Source organism: Amblyomma mixtum, chromosome 1, assembly GCF_055824585.1.
Source record: "Amblyomma mixtum isolate Tamu chromosome 1, ASM5582458v1, whole genome shotgun sequence".
In the NCBI taxonomy this organism is placed as follows: Eukaryota; Metazoa; Arthropoda; class Arachnida; order Ixodida; family Ixodidae; genus Amblyomma; species Amblyomma mixtum.
Genome location: NC_143012.1, coordinates 269,975,769 through 269,998,341, shown reverse-complemented (window position 1 = coordinate 269,998,341; position 22,573 = coordinate 269,975,769). Strand labels below are relative to the sequence as shown.

At 48.6% G+C, this 22,573-nt stretch overlaps 1 protein-coding gene and 1 long non-coding RNA gene across 3 annotated transcripts in view; both read left to right on the top strand.

Moving 5' to 3' along the window:
* Positions 1–22,573, top strand: part of LOC149371665 (solute carrier family 35 member F3-like) — a 317,875-nt gene that overhangs the window by 17,408 nt on the left and 277,894 nt on the right. The window contains exon 1 of one of the 2 annotated variants that reach the window (XM_089565902.1): positions 1,964–2,076. The exons of the other annotated variant lie outside the window; for it this stretch is intronic. The gene's annotated coding sequence lies outside the window, so the exon portion shown is untranslated. Of the gene's footprint in view, positions 1–1,963; positions 2,077–22,573 lie in introns of those variants that run through there. 2 annotated transcript variants of the gene reach the window in all.
* Positions 12,833–15,286, top strand: LOC149371667 (uncharacterized). Its single transcript, XR_016292007.1, has 3 exons — positions 12,833–12,981; positions 13,083–13,185; positions 15,030–15,286. It is a non-coding gene; the product is annotated as an uncharacterized LOC149371667 (long non-coding RNA).

The following is a 22,573-nucleotide window of genomic DNA, read 5'->3' as shown; positions in this document are numbered from 1 at the left end:
TCCTCAAGTCCCGGCCTTTCCTCCAAACTTCTCAGCAAGTACCAGGGCCCCTACCGCATTCTTAAACAGACATCCCCCGTCAATTACCTCATCGAACCCCTTACACCGTCTACTGATCATCGTCGCCGAGGCCGTGAAATTGTCCACGCCGACCGCCTCAAACCATACTACGACCCCGCCGTCGTCACATCTCCCTAGGCCGCCAGGATGGCGCCTTTTCGCCCGGGGGAAGTTGTAAGACAGGCCTTCGGCTCCCGAACCTTGGGTGGCTAGCGTAAGAACGAAGAGGACGAAGACAGCGGCGCCGATGCTCGTGCGTGTGCGCTGATCGCTGCCGCTGAGACTGATCGCTGCCTTCGAACTGAACCGAGACGTACCGCTAGCCGTTCGCGACGCAGCGCCTTCGTAGACGTCCTACACTACAGCAGTAATTCTCTGCCATCTCGGTGGACACCCGAACCGCACCGTAAAGGAAGGGAGGAACGCCACCACCCGTTCGGCGCGATGCCTTGCCCTTTGAACGCAGCGCTTCTCCCCCGGGCCCCTGTGCGCCTGCGCGGCTTTGCTTCGATGCGCGAAGCCCCTAAGAGATCACGTATGACAACGAAGTGTAACGTGGCATTTATGTGCTTTTTGCACGCGTTATTAGAAATCGGAAATTATAATTCCGTGCATTATCAAACCCACAGCTCCACTGATATCTTGATAAACATTGAGAAGGCACTGGCAGCAGTTATTTTTTGTCTCGTTTGGAGACCAACCGGCGCTTGCATGCCGGTCGCGTAGGAGGGCTTAGAGAGTCTCGTTAAATCTCGTTAAGTCTCGTACGGTGCCCGGATGTTCTCGTTTCAGAGCCCGGATGACTGGAATTTAGAGCCCGGATGACTGGATTTCAGTACCCGGATGACTGGATTTCAGTGCCCGGATGACTGGATTTCAGTGCCCGGATGACTGGATTTCAGTGCCCGGATGACTGGATTTCAGTGCCCGGATGAGTGGATTTCAGTGCCCGGATTATGGCTCTCGGTCTCGGCGTGACGTCACCACACTGCCGACAACGGGGGCTAAAAAAGCATTTCATGCTTAAAAAATCTCTGCCTCTCCCGTAACCGAGAGTAGAGTAAGCATGAAATGTTTACGGGCCTAATGTCATCTCGGTGGACACCCGAACCGCACCGTACAGGAAGGGAGGAACGCCACCACCCGTTCAGCGCGATGCCTTGCCATTTGGTTTTTTGAGGAAAGGAAATGGCGCAGTAATTCTCTGCCATCTCGGTGGACACCCGAACCGCACCGTAAAGCAAGGGAGGAACGCCACCACCCGTTCGGCGCGATGCCTTGCCCTTTGAACGCAGCGCTTCTCCCCCGGGCCCCTGTGCACCTGCGCAGCTTTGCTTCGATGCGCGAAGCCCCTAAGAGATCACGTACGACAACGAAGTGTACGTGGCATTTATGTGCTTTTTGCAGGCGTTATTAGAAATCGGAAATTATAATTCCGTGCATTATCAAACGCACAGCGCGACTGATATCTTGATAAACATTGAGAAGGCACTGGCAGCAGTTATTTTTTGTGACTCGTTTGGAGACCAACCGTTGCTTGCATGCCGGTCGCGTAGGAGGGCTTAGAGAGTCTCGTTAAATCTCGTTAAGTCTTGTACGGTGCCCGGATGTTCTCGTTTCAGAGCCCGGATGACTGGATTTCAGTGCCCGGATGACTCGATTTCAGTGCCCGGATGACTCGATTTCAGTGCCCGGATGACTCGATTTCAGTGCCCGGATGACTCGATTTCAGTGCCCGGATGACTCGATTTCAGTGCCCGGATGAGTGGATTTCAGTGCCCGAATGAGTGGATTTCAGTGCCCGGATGATGGCTCTCGGTCTCGGCGTGACGTCACCACACTGCCGACAACGGGGGCTAAAAGCATTTCATGCTTAAAACAACACTGACGGAAAAAAGAAAATCTCGGCAACATTAGAACATTGGGAGCGGATGCTCAGGTTGAGAGCTGCAAAAATGGCTGGTGTTATTTTCAAGAGCTCCTCATGAGACTCAGCGCAAGACTTCATGCGACAAGGTAGATTTATGCGGCGGTTGCCAGTTTGTGCTAGTTCGGACGCGACCCCGATCACTAACACTCTCTTCGTAATCAAGGTGTTTCATACAATGGGGAACAATCTCAATATCACACTGTTTATCTCATTTCGAGAGTGCCAGAAGCGTGACGAGATGCACACAGCACTGTTCGCAATCTCCTTTTCGAAAGCAGTGCAGCTGATCTGGAGTCATGTTGTTGTTCACACGTGTTTATTATGCACTACGCTCGTGTCTTACCTCACCAACGGGTGAATGATGGGAAACACTTGCTCAGTTCGGTCACAAGACCCACCTTCTGAAACTAACACATCAAACCATTCAGCGTTCTCTTTTGGCGGGGATGTGCTCTGGTGCCTTGCATTAACGCCATAGCGTTAAAACCCCATTACCCGGAAAATCCATCGTCGGCGTTCTGAGCGAAAAATAACAAGCATGACTCTAGCAGGTGATGCCTGCACAGAGCAACCTAGGAGGCAGGTGGGCCATCCAGGTCACGTGACCTTGCGCCGGCATCACAGCCTGCCCAGCGGATAGTAAGCCAACTGTCCATCGTGGTAGGTGGCAGCTAAATTACTGATTGGTCGCTCGGGAAACCTAACCTGGGCCGCGCAAGGACCACCGTTTGGAGCACCTGCCATCGCAAGGCAGTGGCGCATCGCTTAACCGCTGCACCACTGCGCCAGGAGGGGTATGAGGACTCACAGGGATCTATGAATGTAAAGTAGAGAATGACCTTCTGCATATATGGGAATTAACCCATTACGCTTTCGCGTCACGTGACTTAAATGTCCCCAAAAATTTTTCATCACTGACATGTTTTTACGTTGGGAACTTGCAGCAGTCATATCTATGCATCTGAGAAAAGTACTGCTCTCACAGAAAACAACTAAAACCACGCCCTACATACGAGTGGGAGTAGGACGCCACCAGCAAAGAAAAAAAAAATTAAAGAAGGCCAGTGGCGATCGGCAGGCTGTCACATACTGGATTATTAGGGCTAGCTCTGAGCAAACGTGTCGTTTATCTTCGCGTAGCCGTGCATGCCACATCCAAGAATTTCGCGGCGAACATTCATGCGACTACAGATAAGGCCCGGGTGCTGTGACCAATGACACCACTCTAATCACAATCACATATGTGCTGACTACAGGATGAAATTTAGAAAGAAAACAGGACAGCAGAATGTGAGCCGATAAATGACAAGTGCGTAGCGATAAAGTATATACAGTTTAAAGGCCACTGACATTTAGTTTTTTTTTTTCTGATTGTCAAATCGAACAAATGCTTTCAGTTACAATTGTAAGGGTTGCCGTTCCGTACACTTTATTGTGCAACCCAAAGCGCAGAGGTCGTCTCAGGTCCCCTTGGTATGACGCACGAGTAAGCGAGCCTTTTCTGTTCCGGGTAGTTTCTCTTTATTTTTTCAGCTGTCCAGCTGATAAGCCGTAATCAGCTCGCGGACGCCCTCTGACAAAACGTGCGCGACGTCATTTGCATGTGGCCATTGCCTCATGACCGCCGGGACAAGGGGCGCCTCGTTGACTAACCAAGGCATATCTTGAGCGAAGTTCAACTTTGGACCTATGGAACGAGCGTTCTGGACGAGAAGCCTGAAGAACGAAGTTAGAGTGATTGCATTGCTCGATCTGCTCCTCATGCATCCGCTGACGACGTACCGAAACCGGCAAATTATTTGAATTTACACGGACCAGCGGTTTGATGGAACGTTTCTTGATGACAGTGTAGGCTTAGCTTTATGTGAATGTGTAGTGGCACACGTTTATGTCAACCACCTTCTTGTATACCGTAACTGGGTAGCCTTCAATCCATTAGGAGTTGTATTTTCGTACTTTGCTCAGTGAATTCGACCTCACTTTCTTGTTTTCCTTGCCGCAAAGTGAAATATTTGGCTATACGGCTGTCGGTCTCAACTCTTTCCTGCTAGCGCTCCACCTGAACATGTATAGCGGCAGTATGACAAAGAACACTTACATCATAATCAAGGACCAAGTTTATGCTTTATTTCTGCATGGAACTTAAAAAACAAAAAAAGGGGCGTAAGGTCATTCTTCCACAGGACTACATAGAAAAAGTAAAACCAAAACAGAAATGTAGGTTCTCAGGAACACTCGGCGTGTTGCGGCTTAGCTCCGGAAATAATATAATAAAAAGGAGTAGTGGATTTGGAGTCCTAGTCGAAATCAAGAGGAAGAAGTGGGCTTGAGCAGGGCATGTAATGCGAAGGCAAGATAACCGCTGGGTAACTGAGTGGATTCCAAGCGAAGGCACGCGCAGCAGGGGGAGACAGAAAGTTAGGTGGGCGGATGAGATCAAGAAGTTTGCGGGGATACGATGGCAGTAGCGGGCGAAAGACAGGTGTTAATTTGATGAATATGAGAGACATTTTCTACTGCACTGGGCGCAGCTGTCGCGATGATTATGCTCCTGAGGCTGCTGGCGAATATTTCTACTGGGGCAAGCTTATAGCCAGAAATAATCGAGCACTGAATTTGAATGATCGCGTGAATTCCGTATCTTGGCTATAGCACACGGCTATGGTCCTTTAAATCGGTATATTCTAGAAGAGCTACGGCAGAGATAATGCAGTAGCGCGGCCTAATAATGACGTCATCAAAGAGGGTGATCTGCCGATAGCTGTTATCGGGTTGAACTGTTCTTAAAATTCTTGTGCCCTTACACAGAGCGAGACATAAATGCTTATCTCTCGACCTCTCCCCACTCAAGGTTAGGCTATACGATTGTTGCACAGTCGCATGTATGATAATGGCTGAACAAGTGAGACATTAAAGTTGAACCCGAAAGAATAAAAAAAAAACGGAGCTTGCTGCGATCATTTAACTGAACTGAGTCTGTTCTCGTTGTAACTGCAGGAAGCAGAATGCGTTTCTGCAGCAGCATAAACTACTTGGCCTAAAAATGAACCCGGCAGAATATGTAAATGATCGCTATATATCTAGAGTCTTTCGTTTTCGTGTTTTAGTTTTTTTAGTTTTCCTGGAATGCGGGGGATGAGAGTCGGGCGGTATTTTTTGTTTACTCAAATTCGCATGGATATCGGGATATACAAAAAAGAAAAGCTCCGTAATAACGGTCTTTTCCCAGGCTATATATATATATTGTCATGCATAATATCATCCTTTGCGCAGCACATCCACCTCCGTTCAAGGTCTATACCTGCGTTATATCGAGCATTGTGAAAGCGTCTACATCACGGCGACCATTTTATGATGATAATGAACGTTTATGGCCAAAGGGTAGCTTTAGCCAACGAGCGCCAAGGCACAACGTGTTTTTCTTCTACATAATGGTGGGGTCAAAGACTTACTTTCCAACCATTCCACCCCAATTAAGCTGAGCACCAGGCCAAGGGAAATCTTGTACCACTTGTATCCCTGATGAGTACTCGGCGGCAGTGGGTATTGAACAACGCAAATATCTCACATGCGAGGCGGATGCCCAAACCACTAGGCCACTGCTGCGATGTCAAAGCGACTACAGCACTACAGCCTTGCAGCAGGTCGTCGTTAGCGTGGGTACCGCTTGATACAATGGTACCACTATGTCTGTTTAGTACGAATGTTTTGGCCGCTCGCTTCAAAAATATACTTTACGAAGTTGGCTTCATATTAAGCAACCTCATAAATAGGAAGCGTTAAAGCACGTTTAGAAACATCAGATAACTCAAAACACCTCTCTCGAATAAGCACAAGATATCCGCTGATTTTGATAACGGAGCCTTCAGTTTTGTGCAGTGGGAAAATCCGTTCGCTAGAAGGCGCATTTCAGGTGAAGAGACCGGGTTTAAGCAAACCTTTAACAAATGTGATCGGGATGAAAGAATCGGGTAAAATTGACTTTTACCTGATAATGAAGTGTCTCTATACAACACCTGTATAGCCTGTCGCGTCAGGTGTAAGTATGCAGAGCATTGGAGTCGACCAACTCCGTTGATTTTGTACCCTGGAGTTTGCACAGGCCCAACAATTAGGGAACATTTGCTTTCTACAGAACTGATGATTATAAAAATTGTAAATTGCGAGCGTAAAACGTCCCGAAGCTACACACGGGCTATGCGGGGCGCCGTATAGTTCAGTGCTCCAGGTTAATTCAGACAACCTGGGGATATTTAACGTGCCCTGAAAGCGCGCAGCAGACGAGCGTTTTTGTATTTCGACTCCATCGAAATACGGCCGCCGCGGCCGGGATCAAACCCGCAACCTTAGGATCATCAGTCGAACGCCAAAGCCATGATCATCATCATCATCATCAATCTGACTGCTCCCACTGCAGGGCAAATGTATCTCCCATGTCTCTCCAATTAATCCTGTCCTTATAGGTGGGCACCGGTATGATGCAGCTCTTTTATGCTTTTCTCTTGAGGAATATTGGTAAAGTGTTCTTTATTCTAAGCCTTTTCGTCAGTGTTTTTTTGTTTCGCTTCCATATTGTCACCGAATTCGTTCGTCCCATAAACGGTTCATTCATTCATTCGCGCAGTCACCCTCATCGCACCTAAGACTAAACAGCACGCCTTGAAACTGTAAACACGGGCGCAACGACATCGATGCGGCCACGCCGTACACCCACAATTACGAAGGACGCCGCCAAGAAGATATCAAGCAAGAGCGAGAAGGAGGCAGGGAACCGGTTCCCGCCTTCCAGGCACAGCGGGGAAATTACTATTGCTCACCGCGTGCCAATGGCCAGTTTGTAAACTCCCCATCTTTGAGCAACGGGACCGCCGCGGACACCCGTCGCCCTTGGGCCACAATTCGATGACGGCGGCGCTAAGAATTATTCAGGACAGAGGAAGGAGGGAGGGCGTGGAGAGAGAGAGAGAAAGAATGCAAAGTTCAAGAGCAGCGACACGACGCGGATGTCGGATAAATGATGGGACAGCCGGAAGGCACGCCTGCTTTCAATGCCCCTGCGTGTCTGTCGCTCTTGCTTCCTGTCTCCTTCTCTCTATCTTGACCGGCTGCGGTGAACAAATCGCTGAATCCATGCAGTGCCGTGGAAGCTATAGAGCTGGCCTCAGCCAATCAAGGGTCCAGATCACCGAGATCCGTGAATGGCAGAGATACGTGCGCGAACGATTCAATATAGAAGCCAGCGATCGAATGGCGGAGACACTGGCGCTGATAGCCCCGTCAATCCAGCCTGCGGCTATCTGATGTTAGCGCCAGCAGCCTACAGAGTACAGACAGAGAAAGCACTCGAGCGAAGAAAATACTCACGAACAAGAAGCTCATACCGCATGTAGGCCCTTGGCCAAAAGTAACCAAGAAAGAGGTTTTTGATTCTCAGTTATGTTACGGAGCCTTTGCGGGCACCCATAAAGACCGAAAGGTGTCAGGACGCCAGGTCAAGGGTTCACCTTACTTTACACGGTTGCCAGGGCTGCCAAGAAATAAACCACAGTTGCGCGGTTACTTTTGGCAAAGACTGTACATCATGCACTACACGTGCCTTATGTGCTTCTTGTTCATGAGTCTTTTCATCGCACGAGTGTTTAGTTTCAAGTCTGAATCAACCCGCCCAAGCCACAGTATTAATAGAGAGAGCTTTAGCATAGTGGAGACCCGCTAGTACCGTCTAAGGACGTGTTGGGGCGGGCACCTGTCAGTGCGCATGAGCAGCATACACTCGCCTCATACTCTATTCCTCTCCGTTGCGCTAAAACTTTAATGCTGCACATTTCTATCGAGGTGGTTCATGTAGTCCCATACACATCGGTGAGCCTCTGAGTGATCGCTAGGTCAGACCGAGGGGCGCTCTGCTCCACACGCCGTCGCGCCGGCCGTGCCTCTATTTCGCGCGATTGCCCGATGTGGCTGGTCGCGTGCGAAACAGCGACGGCCACGAGACCGAGAAGGGGAGAGGCCGCCGTCACTGTGGCGGCGGCGACGCATACATTTCCCACGAGGAATGCGCGGCCCGCGCCGTGACGGGAGCCGCGCAGGAAAGCGGAGCGAAGATGGGCTTCCGTTTACGGGACCTCCCTTTTACCGCCGCGAATCCTGCTCCTCCGCCCGCTTGCTTGCACAAACGAGCACAAACACGCCGTGCACGTAGCGGGGCGGCCCTATTTCCTGTCTCGGAAACTCCCCGGTGCATGTGTGTGTAGTGCTGTGCAGTGCGCGGGACTGTAGTGAGAAATTCGGCCGTCAGGAGGCGCCAGTAAACGACGACATACGTCATCAACATCGTCACCGGAGGCTAGCGGTCATCACAGAAGTCGCGAGCAATGAACTTTGACCTGGTTTTAACGCGATAGCGTTAAAGGCCCCGTTCACCAGAAAATTCGGTGTCGGCGTTGTTGCCGCAGTGAGCGAAAAATCACGAGCATGAATCTAGCAGGTGATGCCCAGAGAGCAAACTAGGAGGCAGATGGGCCACCTAGGTCACGTGACTTTGCGGCGTCAACACAACCTGCCCACCGGATAGTGAGCGAACTGCCCACGGTGGCAGTTTAATGATTGGTCACTCGGGAAGATCGACCTCGGCCGCACAAGGCTGACCGCTGGGAGCACCTGCCATCGCAGGCCAGTGGCGCATCGCTTAACCGCTGCGTCACTGCGCCAGGAGCGGTATGAGGACTACGAGGTATCTACTAATGTAAAGTAGAGAATGATTTTGTCATACTCTTCAGGCGTAGCTTAAGCGTCCCCTCCAATTTTTATAAACAGGACATGCAGGTCTCACTTGACGGAACTACGTATATAACTTGCTATCGGTATCGTCTTTGCAATGAGCGCTCGGAAGGAGGGTCGAGTGTGGCGTGACTGATAAATGCAGCGCGCGATATTTGCTGAGATCTCTCAATTTCGAGCCGGGAACTCCTACCTCGTATTGTTTCTTTTGTTCAGGTACGGAATGAGAGGTTGGAAAAAGCTTTTAAGATCGGTCGCATGACGCGCCGGAATCGTACCCTATTCTCACACTGCAACGCCACGTTTATCGTTTAATCCAGACCCTCTGTAACCGCCTGTGCAGAGAAAGAGGAACACGATAAGAGAGTCGCGGCGGCCTGCGTTATCCTGAGCATAGGTATCTGATAATCCTTCAGTAACGCTGACCACCACTTGGGACAATGTGCCGCGCTCATTTCAAGTGCGCTACGACTATAACGGTCCAATAACACTTGGCTCACTCGGGAATAGAGACAGATAAGCAATCTGTACACTTCCGCTATATGTGTCTTCTTCGTCAGCACGTCAGAAGCGCCAAGGTCACTTCGATCGTGGACGGAGTACTCGCCCGAAGCTGGATGTGGTACATCTATGGTGTGCCAGTGGATGGGAGTGCCTTTCGCGGTGAAGGTCATTTACTTTCTTCTCTACAGAGTAAAACTTTTAGCGCATCGGCAATTCGAGCTCAGCATCGAATCTCAAAGAGAACGCCTTTCACCACCTGAGCGACTCCCCAGGTAGCACATGACAGAGGGCCAATATTGGAATACTGTTGGCAAAGCATGGCCCTAAGTAGGCCCAGAGTTCCCAATGAGTTTCCAATATTGGTTGTGCCACTCCTTAGCACATCCAACAATGGCCCTGGTTGTCCGTCGCTTTACCAGTATTGGCTGAGCCATCATTAGATCCTGGCTATCATGGGCCAGGTTAGCTAGGATTTTCCCACTGTTTGCCATTGCTGGCTGTGCCATCATCGAATCCTGGCTATCATTGGCCATGTTAGCCAGTGTTGTTCCACTCTTTGCCAGAATTGGCTATGCCATTTCCGGGAGCTGGCTATATTGGCCTAGGATTGCCACCGCTTATCCAGTGTTCAAAGTATACTGGCAAACGTTGGTAAACATTGTGTCATCCATTAAAATGGGTTCAAAATTAATTTTTTTGTCAAGTACCACATCGACAGTTCATAATTTTCGAACGCGCTAAAACATGTGAGTTCAAAGATTTGGTTTTATTTATTATTATATTTTAACCGAACACTTTTGCAGTTTGTGAGCAAAGCTACCCATGATTCCGTTGGAAAAGCTGCACTCTGGTTGCGCAGTGAGCAGCAATAATACGTTTAGGAGAATTGCGATCGAAGTCCTGTTGATCAGAATTAACGTTCTGATTACACCCGAGACGCCTTCAACAAAAATTGTCAACAGGCTCCTTCAACAAAAATCAAATAAGTTTCATTTGATTAAGTTTTTGGAATAAAAAATCACTTTTTTTTTATTCGCTCTAGAAATTCACTGCCGCAGTGCGCAGCTGGTGTCTGCTTCATGGAGATCGCGATACAAACGTAATAGATTAGCGCAAGTGCATTCGCTAAACCGAAATTGTGCTCAGTTTTGGCAACGTCCAGAAACGAAGCAGTCGCCTCGTAATTTCGAATTATGCGTTGCGCTCGTGAAATATTAGGCGGGTGCTTTATAAACGCACGCGGACACGTGCTAAGCGATTCCTACGCTTCCCTATGCCGTGCCCTGTGATCGCGCCTTTCCCGTGTTTTCTGATTTGCTATTTTCTTCCTTTTCTGCGAATCGTAGTGTTGGAAATTGTTGTTTTTGACCATTTTATTCTTCTGCTGCGTAATTTGCATGGGGGCTATATAGCTTTTGCTCACGTCTTTGCATATTTACTCGCAAATTTTTTTTTCTTTCGAACATCACCTTTATTGATGAAAACCATCGAAAGTAGTTGCGAACCACAATTCAACATGCCTTTGTTTGTTTTTGCCTTTTTTGCGAAAATCTTCCACACCAACAAACAATTTGAGGATTCTTCGACGACCACTGAATAAATGGACTGACAACTGGCGTTAGACGCATGTTAACCTAGCTTGTTTGGCGCATGTACGGTACATGAAACTATGAAAGAGCGCGCATTCTGCTTGGATATTTTTTTTTGCTTTATATTTTTTTTATTATGTGGTAACATTTTAAGCTATCTTGAACTAACAGAAGCCGCATCATACGGCCCCACAAAATACGCGAGTGTCTCAAGTCGTTTTGGCGAAATGCATCTTGAAGCTCCAAGTTTTTCACTTCAAAATTTTCAGGCTTTTGCTGCAGTACTTTGACGCTTCCGTGTTTCGCATCCACTTCTCTCTTGTAGATATTGCTTTCTGTTAGGAGAAGGTAAGTGACGCCAACCAAGTAAAATACAGGAAAAACACGACGTTTCGGGACCGGCTCGGCCCCTTCTTCACGGTGTGACTACGGGCGAGCGCAGCTTGGCTTTTTAAGCCCCTGTGTGGAGGACCTGCGGGTCAATGGCCGCAGCCCATGGACGTAGGATGAGGGGAGAGTCCCCAGGGAACGATTAACATTCTCTCGTGTTTGCTGTATGTGCCACGACTCGAGGAGAAGCCTCCTGCGTGGGTTAGCTTCCGTTTCCAATACAATGGTGCTGTCGAAGTCAATTGGGTGGTCACACCCTTCACAGTGTTCGGCCACGGCGCTGCGTTGACGATTCATGTGACGGACGTCCGCTTTGTGTTGGTTCATCCTTTCCGCGAAGTTCTTCGTTTCCCCTATGTACGACGCCGGGCAGACGGAACACGGAATTTTGTACACGACGCCCTGGGCCTTTTCTCTGGGCTGCCGGTTTTTTGGGCGGGGGAGAAGGCGACCGATAGTGCTGGTCGGTTTGTGCGTTGTCAGCACCCCTTCTTTTCCGAGAATGCGACCGAGCGTCTCGCTCACGCCTCTCACGTAGGGGATGCAAACACGTTTCCGCTTCTGGCATGCGTCTGAGGAAATAATAGACCGGATTTTGTTTTGCCTTTCTTGTTTCCTGATAATGCGCCGGATGAATGAGCTTGGGTAGCCGTTCTTTTGGAGGTCAGAAATGACTCGGTTCTTCTCCTTCCTTTTATCTTCACTTGAGGAACATATGGAGTCGGCTCTCTTCAGTAATGACGTCACGACAGATGCTTTGTGCGGGATGGGATGGTTCGAATCGAAATGTAGGTACCGTCCTGTGTGGGTTGGCTTCCTGTGCACCGAGGACTGCAGGCCTTTGTCGTGCCTTGTAAGTAGGACATCCAGAAAAGGCAGGCTGCCCTGCTGTTCATGTTCAACAGTAAATTGTATGGCCGGTTCAACTGAATTTAGATGACTCTGGAGGTTTTCTATCTCTGAGGTTTTCACCACACAAAAGCAGTCGTCTACATAACGGAGGAATAACTTTGGCTTGGGATTAAAGGAGGAGAGGGCCCGGCTTTCGACGTCTTCCATGGTTAGGTTAGCCACTGTGACTGAAATTGATGCCCCCATAGCAGTTCCGGTTGTTTGCTTGAAAAATTCTCCGTTGTAGGTGAACTGCGTTGTAGGTGAACAGGTGTACTGCCTGTGGCCATGTGACTCATTCTCCAAAAATTCCAAACCCTTTTCACGGTTTTGGCCTCTTTACCTCTCTCTTTCAAGTCTTCAAGTCCAATATCTCCCCACCTGTTCTCCCGGCCGTGCCCTTTTCCAGGTAGCGGGCTAACCCCCCACCCCGCGAAGCGCTATTTTTTCTTTTTGGTTGTCACTTTCTCAAAGCTGTTTTCCCTCGCGCGCAGCTACGCGCTTCGCTGTTCCTCCACCTCCCTGTCTCCACCTTTCAGCTCGAGGACTTTTCTCGGAACTACAAAACCTGTGTAAAGGAAAATACTCTCTCCCCTCCAGCCAACCCCCCCCCCCCCCCCCCCCCCCATCGTCTCCACTGCTCGTCTTGGAACCGCGCGACTCATCACAATAAGACATTCTTGACTGCATGGCGGAGCTCAACCACGTGCTCAACCAACGCGACGAAAATGCATGCACACTCGAGCTAGCACCGTTCATAGTCTGTGCACGCGAAAAGCCACACTCATATATTAGGAGAGCTCCGACGCTGTTCGTACCGCCTGCAAGATCTTATTTGTAAGTACTAAAACTCTTTTATCTTGATATACGTCTGGAAGTTAAAGTGGTTTTTGTAGTAAATGTTGCTTTGACTACATGCGCCTTTATTTTTTCGGCAGGAGAAGAGAGCGAGCCAAAAAGCACGAGGACGACTTCTGTGTACCCACTCTCATTGCGAAATGGCTTGCTTGACGTCGTGCGCAGTGGAATTGCGGCCGAATGGTGAGAATTTAATTTTTCGTCTTTGGTGAGAAGAACTCACTAAAGATTCACTACTTTGGCTAACAGCGGGTTTGAACTCATATGACTTGAGATAGGATGCATTCGGGAATATGTCCTTTACCGCTTATGCACGACAGAAATCAGAACCGCTTAATTAATTTTCCACTGCTGACTATTTGGTAAGGATATGTGTAATACTTCCGTAGTGTTTCTTTTTGCCTTCTACACTTGCAGACTGAATAGAAAATCCGCAATTTCTGGTTAAAGCTTTTCCCCAAGTTCTCTCGCAATGAAAAAGGGCATTACTCTGGACTATCAGACTAGTATTTTTGTGTGGTTTTCAAGTTGCAGTTTCGAATCCAATTATAGCATGCATGCGAAGCAACTAAGGTAAAACAAAGGTGCCCTGAGTTCCTTGCGTTCAGCATATTTCGTCAAAAATCGCAAGCCGCATTTTTAACCCCATTAAAGGGGCACCGCGATGATTTCCTCAGTACCAGTTAATATCATTAAATAGATTCATCATGCTTTCCAGAGACCAGAGCAAAAAGAATTATTGAAATCGGAGCATGCAAACGAAAGTTATTCCACTCTGAAAATTCCAAATGAAAAGCTCAGACTAAAACGCACTTCAGTCGCCCATTTCACTCACCCAGTGCCGAGACTGGGCGCTACCAGAACCGCGCCTAGCGCACACGCAGCGGAAGCGTGCATGCAGTTGTTGCTTTGTCGGGGCTGTAGACAGCCGCGCATTTTGACGGCGTCTTCCCCCCGTGTACGCGACGCTGTAGTCAGGGCAGGGGTGACTAACAAAGGAAGCTCTGGAAGACTGTGGGCAGTAGCCCCCCTCCCCCCCAAACTCGTCTCCCGTCTCCTGTCCGGCCTTTCTGTTCACAATTCTGGGCAAGGTGTGTCGAGTGGCTTTTTTTTTCGCTGCCGTCTTGGTATGGCCACGGCCGGTCTCGACGCGCGCGCTTTCTGGTTTGAGCTAACGTTTTTTGAACAGCGCTGGCCGCCACGAAGGTTTGAAGTGGAATGGAAAGTGTCTCCCCTATCTGTTTTCATTCGCTTTCCCTGCTTCTTTCCAGTTTTTGTGGCATGCGAAAAGCTTTCAGTACTCGGATACATACTTTGGATTCATTTCGCAAGTATAAAGGAACAATATGCAAACTGGACGCCCAAGCAATGAGAAAGGCAGCGCCCTATCTGGATGCCACCTCATTTCCGCTGCCGCAAATGGCCGCCGCGTTGCGACACCATCGGCCCGAAACAAGCATTTCTAGCGAAGATTAAAATATCAAATATTATGATTTCGGTGATCTCATTGCGCGTTTAGGACTCACAATGTCCCTTACTCTGCATACAAACAACAAAGACCCCATGCTTTGTCTACGTCGCAGGGCACCTTTAAATAAAACTAATCAAAAATGTTGTTTTGACGTTCATGTGGAAGAGACGCTACAACCTGTGCATATTTACTTGAATAAAAAATTAGCTCGCAATTTACAGATACGAGTTATGATATTAAAACAAAATAATACATTAATCTGTTTTCAATATAACATTAATTTGCTTATCTCGCATTGAATATATTTACTGGGAGTGCAACACGACGCATTAAACTAAATTAAACCATTTGTATAAGGGAAGTTTAGTAAATTAAATTCCACTTTGTGCAACTAACGTGGTGCTGGTTCTTAAGAATAAATTAAAAATTTTCCTGTAAAATGTGTTGCTAGTGTCTTCACGATGACTGTGTTTCACAAAATTCGTTGTTATTTAATCATTTTTGTTCTGTGATGGCCATAATTCAGCTTACCATGACATCATGCATCTCTTTGCAGGCTTGGCGCTTCGTGAGGCCATCGTGCAAGAACTGGACGAGGAATTTGTTTGAATGCAGTCCAGCAGCCCCCTTGCAAGTGGAGTGCAACGAATACTTCGGATATGACTGATCAGTTCACTGGAGGACAGCTCCGTTGAGCTCTTTATGGATGCCTTAGCCGTGCCGCAGCAGCTTGCCGAGATGCTTTGTCCAACCTGATCGGCACGCACCAAACTTGAAAATAAATTGTTTTCCCACAACCTCTGCCACCATGCTCTTGGGCCCCCTTTCTTTACTCCCCACGGTGGCTGGTGGTAGTGCAAACCATCCTGTGTGCGCTAGAAGCGTGATTCTGATAAATCAAAGCAATAAACGGGTATTTTTTCTGGAATTCTTTCGCACCCTCATTTATGAATATTTTCTAGGTAGAATGGTATGTATGTACATCCATCCACAGTGCCGGTCATTGGTGACTGGGTTAATTGCATGTGCCAGCGTTCGAAAGCTGGATGCCATTATTCGAAAGCTGGAAACGATTATTCGAAAGCTGAATGCCATTATTCGAAAGCTGGAAACCATTATTCGAAAGCTGGCTACCAATGTTTGAAAGTTGGCTACCAATGTTTGAAAGTTGGCTACCAATGTTTGAAAGTTGGATGCCAGTATGAGACCTTTGCTGGCCCATGCTACAGAACGAACATCGGGACTGCGTTGGCCGCTTGATCGGCCGAGCGTTGGCCCAAAACTGGCATGAAAGTAGGGCCAATGTGTGAAGTGGTAGCGCTCGGCCCAAATGCCAGTGTAGGACCAATGTTTGTACCAAGTTTTGCCAACACTTGCCCGGCGTTCGGCCAATGTTGTTGTGCTGCCTGGGTCACAGCTCTCACACACGCCATAACGAACGGTATCGAAATACTACAGAGAAGGATCTAAGAGCCTTGATCCATCTTCACCAGTTCTTGCGACGAAGCTGCACTGCCCGTGCTCTTAAGTTTTCTTTTTTTTTTCCTCACTCTCATTCTAGACTATTCGCGTTCCCTCTTGTGAGCTCTTGTCAGTGCACGTTAAAGAACCCCAGGTGGTCGAAATTTCCGGAGCCCTCCACTACGGCCTCCCTCATAACCTGAGTCGCTTTGGGACGGTAAACCTCACAAACCATAACCCAATCTTGTGAGCTCTTCACTCCATACTTGTGTAAATAGAATTGCTTTACTAATACGCGCATAGTTGCCAAGTAGGAAATGTTTTGAACGAGCCTGAGCCCCTGCGCCTTTCAGCGGAAACGCGTGGCCCTACCACGTTACAATGTCTTTGTTTGCGATCAAAGAGAAACGTACTCGACTTCTGCCGATCGTCCTTGCACCTTCCGGTGCAGCGCACCCACAACAGTTTCCCAGTGAATTAAGCGTCTCGTGTAAGCTCCGCATCGGCTTTTTCCGGCGTCATCGATATGACGCGACAGGGGCGGTCGTGACGTGTATGCGAGCGGTAAAAACACACAGGGGGTTCAAGGTTCGCCGCAAACTGCGCCACTTGGACCGAAAAAATGCTCTCTTAACACGCACCACTGCATTTCAGAAGCGCGATCGCAGGTAGGCAGGCAGCCACCACCCTCTCAAGGGGGCTCCATCCTGTCTACGCCTTCGCAGCGAGGCAGAGAGGGTTTTCCCGTAGTTTCCCTTCGCTCACCTAACCCACGCCTTCTTCCCACCCGCGTACAGCTGCGCGCGTTTTTCTTCTACTTCTGGCGTTGACGCACCTCGGGGGTAACTTTCCGCGGAGGGTCGGGGCGAGGCTTAGCTAAGGCTGAGCTGGCCTCGCAGTGCGCTGTCGGTTGCAACGCCGTCTGGTTGCTTCTCGGTCGGTCTTCTCGGTTTCTTCGGGGCGTGTACGCGGCGGCGGAGCTTTGTTTCCGCCGCGGGAGGCAAGAATGCGGCAAACGTTTCCTGCCACGCACACAGCACGGAGCAGAGCAATCAAAGAAAAACGAAACAAAGAAGAGGAGACGAGCGAGAAAGGCGCTCGGTTTGTTCTTTGCGGTATTTGGGCGTCTTTCGCGGCTTTCCGGAAATGTGAGCATTTCCCGAGAAATTTGATGAGCAGGAATCCGTGGGGGGAGATGCGAAGAAGAAACATGCGTTGCCTTCGGTTGGAAAAAAGAGACGGGTGGAGAAGAAAGTCGCGCAAACAAAGGATGTGGAAGTGGTTTATTTTTCTTGTTTTCATTTTTGTGGAATGCGAAGCCTCAGGGCTATAGTGCTGACTTTGCATACGTGACCAGGCGTGGGTTCTTCATTTGTTGCTATCACTCAAAGAACTGAGGCAGGTTAAGCTTGCTCTTGTTTGAGCAGCTGTCAGGCGTTAGTAGACACCACGGCGTCTGCATTATGATGATAGGCAGATATCTATTCGATTTGCTTTCAAATATACTTGAAACACATCGATTCTTGTGTAGCGTAGAGCACCGGGCGGTGTCCTTTGTCTTGGGATACAGCTTGTAAAGTTATTCTGTGTTCTCTTATTCCTAACTGATAAACGCTGACACCCGTTGAGCTAATCGAAGAAGAAAAAAAAGTAATGCGGGGCAAAATGACGCCATTCAGGCATTTGTAAGGTTCTCGCAAATGTTATTCAGGCAAAATATAGCTGCCATGGAAGAACGTCTATGCAGTGATATGGTTTGTGATATGTCATCAAGGGGGCAACTGGGTAACATCAAGCGCGGTTGAACCCAAGGTTTGCTATGAGGTGCGCTCCATGCTAATGACTCTCACAGCTTGTATGCATTGTCTATATTTTATCCTTTGCGTATTCTATATTTTTGCGTATCGTGCTCCTTGGATTACTCTCCCTACATCCTTCTTTCCTTCCGAGAAAAAAAACCGGCTTAGTCGGCCGTCGCCTCCTGGCGATGACATATTGCCGGTCGTTGCTCACCGGGTCTAACCTGTAACGTTCTCAGAAGATTGCGACGGCTGAAGCAGGGCTCCCACAATGAGGCCGAATGGCATTTGCGGTCTGCATCATAGATCGCGGTGTCCGTGGGTTATTCGCGGACTTTGAAAGCAGACCGCCGAGCTTGCGGGTTGATACATCCGCTTTCTCGCTGGAAACGGAGCTACATCCTCTACTTCTTTTTCATATTCGCTGCAGCGGGAGACGAGTATTGCTACGATTTGCGACACCTGTGCTACGATGAGTTCTGACTCAGCTTCCGCAGGCACTCGCAGCTCACGCACTTGGCACGACAGGCATTCGGAAAAGGAGCACAGTGCGGTTTTGAGAGTTATTTCGCTCCGTCCGCTCCGCCGCGCATATACTGTTGACATCCGTCGTGCGAATGCTCTCCGCAGTCGCATTCCTGGCATGCCGGTTGTCGCGCTTCCGATACGCTGAGATACAAAAAGAAAGGAAGAAGAAAAACGTCGTTAGCAAACGTCGGTCTCGTGAATCCAGCTCAAATAGAGATTATAAAATGGTCTTCACGATGGCTAGAGTTGCGAGAAAATGAGCATTAATGTCGCCCTTCAGTTCATGATGAGTAACAAGTTGAGAAAATCAACATGAATTATAGCCAGATACGACTCAAGAAACAAGTGCCTAATATCCCTCAAACAAGGCCCTCCAGTCAACGGCGTCGACCGACTACAAAAGCGAGTTGACGGGTTAGTTGATTCTGGCACGACAGTTGAATCCCCTCTTCAATGCCCTCGGGCCTTGAGGGTAAAATAAATGAAATGAAATGGATGGTGAATGTAGAACGCAAGGTATAACGTGCAGTGAAAGACACACACACGGGAGCTGGCTATCAAGTGAATTTTATTTCGGAGGTACAAACAATATGTAGTCGTAAAACGAGACGGTACATCGAGAGATGGCAGAGTGGTCGCAGGAACTCAGTGTAGTCACGTCAATGAATAAACCATGAATATACAAATGATGAGCGCGATAAAAGCGATAAAAGCCGTGAGGTTTAAGGGCCGTCAAACAAACAACAGAAAAAAGTAAAATCGAAATGTGGTGCTTAAAATTTGCCTACATGGGCAAAAGAAATTTAAGAAAGTATAGATTAAACACTCCTTAGAAAAGGTCAAACATCCCGAAGCAGGTGACCGCACTCACGACGGATGCTCCGCCCCAAGGAATTTTCTCTTGGACAAATAAAGAGACGGGGTGCTTACACACCGATCCTTGGCACGACGAATTTTGAGGGCTTCGATTATATTTATGGATGTGCGATCTCTTCCATTTCCGATAAGGACACGTTCTTCGAACGCTGGAGTGCAAGTCTTACTTTCGCATTTCTTACAGTGCTTGGCAAGATTCCCGGGAAGCGCTGTTATTATCATTGCTTGCGCCGTTCTTGAAGCCTGGTTTTTATGTATCTTCCATTCCGACTATCATGACGTCGCGGTTAATCCGTGGTTAATCCCAAGTGAAGCTAGTTTAATCGTATAACTTTTAATCCTCTTTAAACTATTAAAATTTTAATAGTTCAATCCCCTGTCTTGGTGCACTGTAGTGTTTCTACACTAAATGTAGGTATTTTTTTAGCGTGCTGTGAGGCGCTGGTGGCATGGTTAATAGAAGTTGAAATGGGTGACCCGAGAAGCTCCGGTTTGCAGTGCTGGTGGTCATGCATACCTGGAAATATCTATGTCCGCTACGATTTTTTTCTTATTCAGCCACGCTTACACCACATGCAATATCCTCTTGAAAGCACCTCGGCACAATATCGGCTCTCTATTGTTGAGAAAGCAATACTACACGAGTCGCCGAGCCATTTCGCGGAGCTGACGAAAGGCCATACTACGCATGCGCGAGGAGCAGCGACGTCACACGGCGCACAGCTGGCGCGCCGCCGCCGTCGCTGCGCGGATGACTCAAAGGTGCCGCCGCCGCGCTCGCCAGTTGCGCATGCGCAGTAGCGGCGCATAGCTAGCGTGCCGGGGCCGCCGCCGCTGCCGCGCGCTCTCCATCGCCTCTCTCTCTCACCGCGTTGCTTTCGTAATCCTCCAGATTTAACCAGAGCTAAACCACTGCCATTTTTTTTTACGGAAAACACATAACTATTCTTGATAGAACGCTCACCTCAGGAACGAGGTCAGTCCTACAGAAAAAAAGCACACAGCGAGAAGCGGGGGTGCAAAAAAACAACGAAAAAAAAAACACAGCTTTAATCGGACATTTCAGACAGCGCGCTTTTAAAAGGTTGTCTTCCTCTCTGGCAATAAGGTCTGGAAGAAAAGAAAAGCTCAATCGAAAATCATCGAGCTGTGCTGCGTAATTACAAGCAGTGCGCAGAACTGCGCACATCCAACGCCACCCGCAGAGCACTTACAACTTACACACGCTTGCGAAGTGCTACGACGTTGTTCCTATTCTTTTTCCGCGACAGCGAGCTCGTCAGCGTAGGCGGCAACTACAGTTGACATTTAGGGCAGGCTGCACGCAGTCGCATTTGAAGCGATCGCAAACGCGCCTTCGGCAGGGTTCGGTTCTGCTGTTGCACTTGCAGCCTGCTTACCGTAGAGTATACTCATTCATTGAAAGAGCAACCAGTGACGCAACCCCCACGTTGTAGCAGCGCTACTTTCTCCACGAAAATTACGTGGACCCCAACCACCGTAGCAGGCACGGATGGATAAAAATTGATCAAAGCTCGCGCTGGCTCGGTCAAATTTTATTCACGAATATGAAGTGACCCTAAAGGAGATGCCAATGCGGTCCTTAAGCAGCTGTATTGCCGATGATTAATGCCGCACTGAAGATAACTCCGTCAAGTTTTTATTTACAGCAAAATCCGATAATTGGGCAGTATATATTGACTTTGTCGGTCGACGTTCGTTAGGCAACAATGGTCGCTTCCATATTGAGACGATGGCGTCAAGGTTGGAATATTTTTTACCCGTCAGTATGGGTTAAAACTTGAGACATTGGTCCAGAAAACTTCCAGAATGTACAGTCTTTGTCAAAAGTAACCAGGCTGCATGGTTTGCTTCTAGCTCGTGCAGTGGAGCCCTTACAACTTCCCTGAATCTGAAATGGTCGTTAAAGGTAAGGACTGGGGTTCCTCTTACCTTCCAACACCTTTTGGTCTTTAGGAAAGCCACAAAGGCTCCACTATACATGCTAGAAACAAACCATGCAGCCTGGTTACTTTTGACGAAGACGGTACATGGCCGTGCGCTCTTCCTCCGCGCTTGCCTGAGCAGCCTTGCAGTTTCGGCGCAGGAAGTTGAGGGACAAGGGCCACGCCAGGGAACAGTTCAGCGTCAGGAGAATGTCCTGCTCCATGTCCAGTAGTTCCGCCGGCTTGATCCCTCGCAAGCCGTTAATAGTGCAGGTGTATAGTCACGACACCATTTAGGCTTGCTGTGTTCTTCAAACTTGGCTGCCACGTAGAGTGAAGCTTTCCACAGAGGCTCCTTCTTGTGCGTGAATACGACGCTTTCCTGCATGTAGTGGTCCATGATCGAAACAGCCCGAAAAAGCGTCTGTGGCATGAAGTTCATCGCGCCGTGGAGCTTTATAAGCTCTTCAACATATCGGGCACGTAACTCGGGTTTCACCTCATCTTGCAGGGCCATGAAAAAAGGTTGGATGGGCCATTTCACCTCTTTTGCGAACACGTAGTCGTAGTAATCCCTTGTATATTCCGAGCAGTAATCAATCTCGCCGCGATCGTCAGCACCAATGTAAGCGTCAATGTCCGGCACCCTAGGTAGCGGTGGGGCGGTCCAGTACGTCCGTAGCCGAGGTAGAGAATTCTGATTAGAGGCTGCGTTCGGAAACAGCGCCCTCACTACGGCTTCCAAATATGCTGCAGACAACCAAAGGTTGTATTCCGCCATATTGTAGGTTTAACCTCGGCTCTGCTTTCACGTCGACCGTCGCGACGCCGAGAGCCGGTTCTTCGAAAGTATTCGAAAACTTGAAAACGCATTCGATTCTTTTCGAACAATGCTGAACATGCACACTATCTGATTCGCTAAGCGAATCGACTAAGGGGACATTCAATTCGGTGCGTATTCGAAAATTTCGAATATTCGCTCACCCCTGCGAAGGACGAAAGGAGCAGGCAACACAGACGCTCTTCTTTCGTCTTCTGTTCTCTGAAAAAATCTGTCCTGACGTCACCGCAGCGCGCTTGTGGAAACGGTCGGTGGTGAGGACACTTGTGTTTCATTTTTCACTCCTTTCTATCTTATAATAACAGTTCCGTTTTTGTAGAAAGTCCCCCATTTTTCATCAGAACGCTCCAGTCTATCGGTACAGACAGAATTCATTTTTTTCTCAGTGCTCCTTTAATGTAATTTGCCGCAAGACGAGGAGAGAAGAGAGGACTACAGATGTAGCGCTTAGGCATAGCCTTCTGTGCTCTTTTCTGCGTGCATTATACAGTTTAGTTGGTTTATGGGGATAGGATAGGATAACTTTATTTGGCTCTAGCACAAGTGTTTTTTTTTTTTTTTATGTGGTCAGATGAGTCCATCCGCAACGGTCGGTTGCCCCTATTCCAGGGCTCCGCTGGATGCTGCCGTCAGCTGAGCTCGCCGTATC